General features: G+C 33.7%; 1 long non-coding RNA gene across 1 annotated transcript; it reads right to left on the reverse strand.

Annotated features, from left to right (window-relative positions):
- Nucleotides 1-4,970: 4,970 nt before the first annotated feature.
- LOC127085464 (uncharacterized) lies at nucleotides 4,971-6,681 on the reverse strand. The gene is made up of 3 exons (XR_007789144.1): nucleotides 6,364-6,681; nucleotides 5,931-6,271; nucleotides 4,971-5,397 (listed from the first exon to the last, which is right to left on the reverse strand). It is a non-coding gene; the product is annotated as an uncharacterized LOC127085464 (long non-coding RNA).
- Nucleotides 6,682-9,046: the final 2,365 nt, after the last annotated feature.

Consider the following 9,046-nt stretch of genomic DNA (forward strand, 5'->3'; position numbering starts at 1 on the left):
CTGTTGGCTTGATCTTGGACAAATGGACTTAGAATTTAGGCAACATTCCTATGCTAAAGGACCTAGGCAATGCCAACTTTTGTGAAACCAAGTGCTTGCAATTTGAAACTTCATCTGATACATCATTCAAGATCCCTTTGAGTTCATCTGCAACATGATCATTGTGAAGCTGTTATTTTGAACCTGTGACTTGTGGAATTCATGGGCTAATTTGAAGAAGATCATGGAGTGACCAAAGCTTGGATGTGGATATCTTTATTTGATGCCTTGCTCTTCAAGATTGATATAATTGTGCATTTGTGTGTTGCTTGATTCTAAATGTCCAAGAGAATTTGGGTTTCTATTGACATTCTTGTCTATTGGATTGCTACCCATTGGTCAGATCTTTTCAACTCTTAACTTTTAATTTTGTGCATAGGATTAGTCTCTTCATCTCCTCCCTATTTCTTTAATTTCTAAATCTCTCCCTCATTTTTTAAAATCTTCTTTGATTGAACTAGTTTTGTTCTAAACTTTGACCACTTTGCAAAAAGATAGAAACTTTGGCCTTATGCCATTGAATTTTCAAACTTCATTTTCTTAATCAAACTTGTAAATAGACTTAACTATACTTGACCTAAATTTTCAAAAGCAAAAAAGAACTAACTCATTCAAACCATCTTCAGGCCTCTATGCCTTTCAAACTCAATTTTTATTAAAAACAATGCATCCACTTTGAAATTTGTATCATGAACTACGAGATTTTGATCCCTCATTTTTATGTTGGTACGTAGGCACAAGTCCGAAGGTCTTGTCAAACACAAAAATATAATTAATGAATTCTTTTCTCATCCTCCACTCTATTTGTTTGTAAACATTATTTTGTACCAAATACGTATGCACACAAAAAGGGCTCTCTAGGATACTTTGGGTGCTAACACCTTCCCTCTGTGTTACCAACTCCCTTACCTGTAATCTCTGACATTTTATTAGTTTTGATTTGAAAACTTCTTACTTTTGGGTTTTGTTCGTACTTTTTCTCTTTTCCCTTGGAAACAATAAAAGCGCGGTAGCGACTCTGGTGTTATCGATGTCTAACTTATCCATAGCTTGATGATCATGAATTTACCGCTACAACGACTCTGTTGTATTTCAAGCGTTTGTTACGCCCAGGTATTTTTTGCACCGTGACAGTTGACGACTTTAATGGGGACTACTCCCTAAAGAGAGTCAAACCTAATTTAGTAATTTTTGTGTTAAGTGTTAACATTTGTTTCACATAGAAAACCGGCTCTTAAAAAATTAATATTTAATTCATCTTAAGTAAAAAAATAATAATTGTGAGACAGATCCTTATAATGTGATAAATTTTCTTGCAAAACATCATGAAAAAATGAAGTTTAGGTCGTAAGAATAATGTGTTTGAATTAGCTACAAATTAATTATGATTTCTAGGTTTCTGTATGATGTTCATGTTAGCTATAGATTTAGCGACAAAAATTTCGTCGCTATAAATTTAACTAATATAAATAATATAAAATGGGAACAAAATATCACGTAACATTCATGTCAGCATCTTTGCCACACCGACATTGCCGTGTGTCATATCACGCCAACTTCTGTGAACAACATCTTTGAGATTTTTAAGAGAACTATAAATATATTTAACTTTGTTAATCATCACATCCAATTACTTAATAAAATATTAATAATTAAATAAAAGATCAAAGTTCATATTTCATTAATAAAATAGATAAATCTTAGATTTAATTAAAATAATATGCTATACTTTTTTTCACATTACACATAAAATAAATTGTTAAGCAAATAATTATTGCGAAAATATACTAATAGTTTTATTAAATATTGAGATACTACGTTGCCTCCTGAAAATGATTTTATTTTTAAAACTAAAATATATAAAATAACACGTTTGTTAAGTCAGTTTAAATGTAGTTATGAGAGATATCAAATATGGTTTAGAATCCACCATTTCTTACTTCTTTTTGGTTTATAAGGTAAAATTTCAGTTATTAAATTATTTAAAAATTTGGTTAATTTTTTTATTTCAATTCAATTTCTAATAGATATCCATAAAAATGAAAATTTTATCTCATACTCCTTCATTTATTTTGACCCCTAAATTATATTTTTTAACCAAAATACTCTTATATAAATAATTTATTAAAAATTAAAAAATATTAAAAAAATTGATTATCGAAATTGTTTTGTAAAATCTTCCAATATACAAAATAAAAGATAAAAAATGTTTAAACATGACTATCGAAATTCTTTTGCAATTTTTTTTGATATCCAAAATAAAAGTTAATGTTAAAAAATGACTATCGAAACTCTTTTGCAGAGTTTTTCTATACCCAAAATTTTTTAAAAATTAACTACCGGAACTCTTTTGCAAAGTCTTTTGATACATAAAATAAAAGTTTAAAAACTGACTTTCGAAACCCTTTTATAAAGTTTTTCGGAACACAATAATAGTTAATGTTAAAAACAGACTATCGAAACTCTTTGGAAAGTCTTTTGGTATGCAAAATAAAAGTTAAAAAGTTATCTATCTCCTTCTTGCCACACACATCCTTGGTGAAATACCTCTCTAATAACTCATTTATGAACACAACCCAAGTTATCTTTGTACCAGTAACTTCCAATCTCTAACGCGCGTCATCCCATCAATCCCCAGCTTCCTTTGACAGCATATGAGTACCAAATTGTACATTCTAAACCTTAGTACAAGTCATCACTCGGAATATTTTCTCAGTTTCTTTGAGTCATGCATGTGCACCCACTTGATCATATATACCCTTGAAAGTTGGTGGGTTGTTCCTTTGAAATTTCTCCAAAGCGCGAAACTCATCAGGAGATCCTCCTGCTCTCTCATTCTGATTGCTTTGTGCATTCTGCGCCATTTCCTAAGCCAATGATTCTAAAGCTTCAGCAATAACATTGTCGTTTCTTCCACTAGACATACTCCTGCAAACCAACATATCACATTAGAAGAAATAACACATAGACAATGTAAACACACTAATCAACTTCATAGGGACTGGACAATATACAAAAACCTGGTCGGACGAACTGACCTGCTCTGATACCACTAATGTAACACCCTAAAATCCCACATACAAATTATCGCATAATTTAATAAAAGTACAACCACATCGGGTGTAACATATATCAAACATATCCTACTCCATAAACGGGTTACATTAATTCACATAAAACATGTCATCGAATGCTCACCTTCACTTAGGGTATGATCACAACAGAATCATTAATAAAAAAATTAGCAACAATATTATAACTCACGACATTTAGTCTCATAAACGTTAACTTCATAACATAAGCAAAATGAGTTTATACCATTCAACTCAAAACAACTTATAAATCTCAACAACATAAATAGTCTTGAATTCAAACATAAAACGACATAAGAATCAATTCAAGCGATTATCCCCAACCCGATGTTACATGATCAGAGCAAGGCACCACTAGTCAAAGCGATAAACTAAAGAAGTAACTGCAATAGTTATATTCTACTTACTTCAACAATGATACTCCTCAGTATCTGCATGATGCCCATGTAAAGGAAACATTCAAATAGAAGAGGTGAAAAATCACATTCAATAATAATAGGCATATACTGCAAGGTAGGATAATCAACACAAAACATACAATTTCAATCATAGTATATCAATTATATTCCCACATCCTGTTGTACCCTAAAATTTTCCCTCCCGTTTCATCTTTTCATTTAACCCGAGAATCATTTTCATACCATCACGCTCCATTCATATGCATCAATCATTCATTCATATCTAGTGGTTGATCGTTATGGATTCAAAGTTCTTGGCTTATAAAGCTAGGGCTTTTGCAGTGGATGAAACCCTAGAGGTCTGGGTTGAATATCCATCTGATCATAGGGGATGCAAAACCCTGATGGATTGATTTTTAAAGATTGAATTCAAGAAAATTCTATCACGGTACTCTTCAAAGGGGTTCAAACCCTAATTTGCAGATGATTGGGTGATGAGGCTTCATTATTGTTCCTAAGTATCATTTTGTCTTCTAACCATAGTTAGGGGTTCATATGTTGAAGACTTGGTTGAAAAGCATCCTAATTTATTCAAGGGGGCTTTGATTGAAAGATATGCTATGGAAATCCTAATTTCATATACTTGAAGGCCTATGCAAGTAAGGAATTGATTGGGACATCTTGGTTTGACTGAAACCATAATCCATCTGGGGAAGGTTTTTGCCCCACATCTTGTTCATCATACCCACATCTTATTGGCCTTTACAAGGTCATGTCTCTTATACATATGGTGTGGATTACTAGTCCTTGGTTCAGGGATTCATGTTTGCACCAATTCATTGATCTTTTGGGTTTTGGTTTGCTTTTGATCCATCAAGGTTTTTAAACTAGGTCTAGGTCTTCATTTTGGGTCCATCTATGCTTAACCAGGATTCATGTCCACCTACACAAGTCCCTATAGGAAAACCCTAATTTGAGATCTACACTTGACTTTGGTCAATTATTGACTTTTTGGTCAACTAGTTGACCAAAGTCAACCACTTTCCATGAGCCATTATCAAGACATTCACCTTCAATCCATGTCCACTTCAAAAGCCTGGATTCATTTCTAAATTCAAGATAAAGTCATCTCATTTCACAAGTGTCATGCCACAGTCATTTGTTTCATTCAAGAACCAATTCTAGTTTCCATTGTCATGATATCATTACTTACTTCCATGTTTCAATATTTAACTTGAACAAAAACTCAAGCTATATTACATTCTACTCTAAGCCGTTCTAAACCACGAGGTAATCATCTTGAACTTGGCATCATCATAACCAAACTAGTATTCCCTTTTGTCAAGTTCATTTCATTTCCATTTACATGCTTCTACTTTTTCAAGCCATGATAAGCTAAGGTCACTTTCAAAATCTTATGTGAATCCATTTGATACCAATCTTTAAACCATAAACCATTTCTATGTTATTACAAACTTTCAATCCATTTTACTACAATCCATATTCATATGTCTATTCAAATCCAAAACTACAAGTATTTCCAATACATGACCACTCTATACAACTTCATAAACCTACACATAACCATTTCATACAATTCCAATTCAATTCCAAACCATAGCCTACACATGCTTACATTACAATGTTTAAATTCAATTACAAAAAAAACCTAATCCTAAACCTTCATTCCTCATGCTTCATCATTTCATTCAATCTCCCATCCAAGTTGGTTTCCACTTCAAGAAAGTCTTGCTTTTCATTAACCATTTCTCATCTTGGTCCTTCTTCATCTATCATCTTCATGATCATGCATTATGCTTCATGCTCTTATTTTCCTTCAAAGCCAAGTTACTTCCATTTTGCATCACCTACAAGGACAAAATCAACACAACAAATTAGAAATTTATGACAACCATATGCCCTTTTTAAACACACTTCTTTCACTTAACAAACCTCTAACACAAACTAACAAGATTGCTAGTTCATAATAACAGTCCATGTACAATTTGGTGACTTTTATCCTAGCATATGATTATGTTAGTAGTAGAAATCAAGGCAACAAGCTAGTGTAAATACAATAGAAAGCAAGGAAGCACGGTCATGCTAGTTCATTTGGAGTAGGACCATTTTTATAGCAGATTAACCATTGAAGTAAACATAACTAGCAACAGCATATCGATTAACCGACAAGTAAGTAACAGGAATTACAAGCATAAATGTTAAACAACAGGACCATATTTAATTGACCAAAACCAATTCTCACAAGCAGGGGCCCATTTATAAACCATAGTTCAAAATAGAAATTCAAGTTAACTTTAACAATACTTAACAATACTAACACTAATCTAACCAACTAACTGATAACAATTTTTTAACAGATTGTAACTACTAACTAACTCACCCTATGGAAATTTTACAAAGTAAAAACCTTTCCTAACAGTGCCCGACTTGCCCGATTCAGTTGTAGGTTTTCATCCTCTCTATAACATTCCACAACCTTCACCTCATGGGGGATTGAGAGCATTCTCTGCAATTCTGCAAGTCACAACATTCTCTGCAATTCTGCATCTTCAGCATTTTGCAACTAAGTCTCACCTGCAACAACCATTCAGCAACAGAAAATCCTACAACCGAGGCATCTCCGTTCAGCAACCAACACTTCTTCAAATTATGCATAACTCTTCGATTATTCCTCAAAATGATTCACCGCATCAAATTCTTCGGTGCATCAAATACACTCCACTATGTATCACCAGCATCGACACAACAAAGAAGAAGAAGAGAGTTAGGAGAAGAAGAAGGAGGGCCCGGAAGCGAGGAAGAAGATTTGTTACCTGTTCGTAACTCTGATTCGATGAGTTCTTGCTTCCAATTTGATTCCATTTATCTGTCTGCACGATACACCATGGATTGAGAGTGAAAGTTGAATCTCAGAGATGGAGATTTCAGAACTATTTACGTTGTCCTTTTTTCATTCAAAGGTTGTATCTAGAAGAGAGTAGGAGAGTCCATTGAACGATGTGAAGCGGCGCCACTACATGGTCTCGATCACGATGAGCTTGCAATGAGCAGACCTCGAAATTTCTCTCAAAGTCGTAGCGACAGCGTTGGTTAGCGTGAGGTTCACCTTTTGCATAACATACGATGCAAACATATTCTTCTCATGTTGTGTGTATAAGGGAAAGCGGATTTGGGTCCTCGGGCCTAAGTCATAAAGCGGATCATCTCCAGCAACGCTATCTACATGTCAATAGGCATGCACCCCCTTTCTTTCCTCAGGGCCCAATCTCAGTCATTGTGGTTTTTTTTATTAGTTAGAATTATTTAGGTTAGAATTAGGATTATTAGTTCAATTAGATGTTAAGATTAGATTAATTAGAGGATCAGAACCTGATTAGTACAATTGGATTTTATATTTTGACTTACTTTAAGTTGAATAAAAAAATTGATTAGATTTAATTAAGATTGAATCTTGTTTAGTTTAGTTAAAATTTTAGGGATTAATTAGAATTTAGGCCTAATTAGTTTAGTTTTTCTAAATTAGAATAAATTTAGGATTAATTAGAATCTTATGTGTTTTAGTTTAATTAGATCTCTAAGACAATTGAGTTTGAAAATTGTGTAGAATAGTCGTTAGAACTTGAGTTGTTTTTTGGTTTTAATTAGAATTTTGATTAGGATTTTATTTGTCTTAATTGAATAATTGCTTTTGAAATGACCATTTTTTCCCTTAGGGGTTTATCTTTATATTTTAGCTATACAAATGGATGCTCCTTTAGGACTAATCTTTGACTTAGAATATTAGATAGTTTTAATGAAATATTTTATTAACATAGTATGTTCCCTTAGAAATAGCTTGTGGATAATTCTAGATCTTAGATTAGGCTAATCTACTTTTCGAGTCAATTCAAACCCTCCGATTCAAGTTGACCAAAAGAAATTTTGATCAACTAAATCCTTTGATCATGTATAATTCCACAGTCTATTCAAGTGATCAAAAGTCTCTTGATCACTTGATAGGACTATTCTTAGTGTTGTGGATCTCCCCTCCAAGCTTCAAGTCCAGACTTTCACACAAACCATCCTAGTCATATCAAGCAGTGAATTATACAAGATACATCAAAGGTCAACACTTGGTAAATACGATTCAAATTATATGACATGAGCCTTAAGTAATGAGAAATGATGATACATAGTTTCTCCTACCCTCGTCTAGAGTAAATTTGCATACGGGGCGTAGACCCTAGCTATTAAAAGTATTTGCCCTCATTCATAGACTTTACTGCAATGCGAATCAAACAAAGTTCCAAGTCTTCTTCACATAAAGCAACATCAACTCAAGGAGCATCAATGGGGATTCTTCTCCATCAACTTGTCAGTTATGAGAAGTATCATGCGCCATGAGGCTTAAGTAATGAGGAATGATGAGATGGAGTTTCTCCTACCCTTATCTAGAGTGATTTTGCGTACGAGGCATAGACCTTAGCTATTCAAAGCATCTTCCCTCGTTCATAGACTTTAGTGTGATTCTTATCAAACAAATGCCAGGCATTCCTTGTATTCCATTATCAATCAATCACTTCTTTTGTCTTAATAATCTTGTTGCCAGCCCTAGTGGGCTAAACTACGAAAGCTCTGACTTTCTCATTGCACGAAGAGAATACATAGACATGAGAATTCAGATACTTCGCGAGCTACCCTATTTATTAACCCTTCATTCTTCACTCATCAATCAATACCATCTTTTTGAGATCAAACAATATACTTTTCCTTGGACTCCATGTACATCCTTTTAGGACGATATAACGGCAGTCCACCTTGTGAACCAACCCAAACATTTAATTCCTTATTTTTTTGGCTAAGACGCATGTTTACTCTTTGATTCAGAGTTTATTACTTCATGGATCCAAGATATCATTCTCCTTTGATTTCAAATTGATTATTCCCCAGCAAGTCATATATTATTCCTTGTACCCAACCATACTTTCTTTTGGGCCCCGTGTATACCCTTTTAGGACGATATAACATCAGTACACCTTATGAACCAAGAGTTTTTTGGCTCGTACCCAAACATTTAATTCCTTATTTTTGGCTAAGACGCCTGTTTACTCTTCGGTTCAAAGTTCACTATCCTTTGTGGGTTCCCATGTTACCATTTTGTTGGTGCAAGTTATACTTCTCATCACTTTCAATCTTCTCCTTTGTTCTCGTGGTTCCATAAACTACGAATTCTCTGACTATCTCATTGCACAGTGAGAATACCTAGGCACGAGGATGCGAATCTTTGGCGAGCACATTCTTAATTATTTCTTCCGCCTTAAGGCACCATTCATATCTTTCATGATTCATCATTTATCTTCAATCATGAACCGCTCACCCCAGTAACATACTATTTCTTTGAAACTGAATACAATTTTCTTTGGAATTCTATATGTACCCTTTTAGGACGATATAGTGGCAATCTGCATTTGTACCTAGAGTTGTTTGGCTCATACCCAAACATTCTATTCCTTATTT

This window comes from Lathyrus oleraceus, chromosome 5, assembly GCF_024323335.1.
Source record: "Lathyrus oleraceus cultivar Zhongwan6 chromosome 5, CAAS_Psat_ZW6_1.0, whole genome shotgun sequence".
NCBI lineage: Eukaryota > Viridiplantae > Streptophyta > Magnoliopsida > Fabales > Fabaceae > Lathyrus > Lathyrus oleraceus.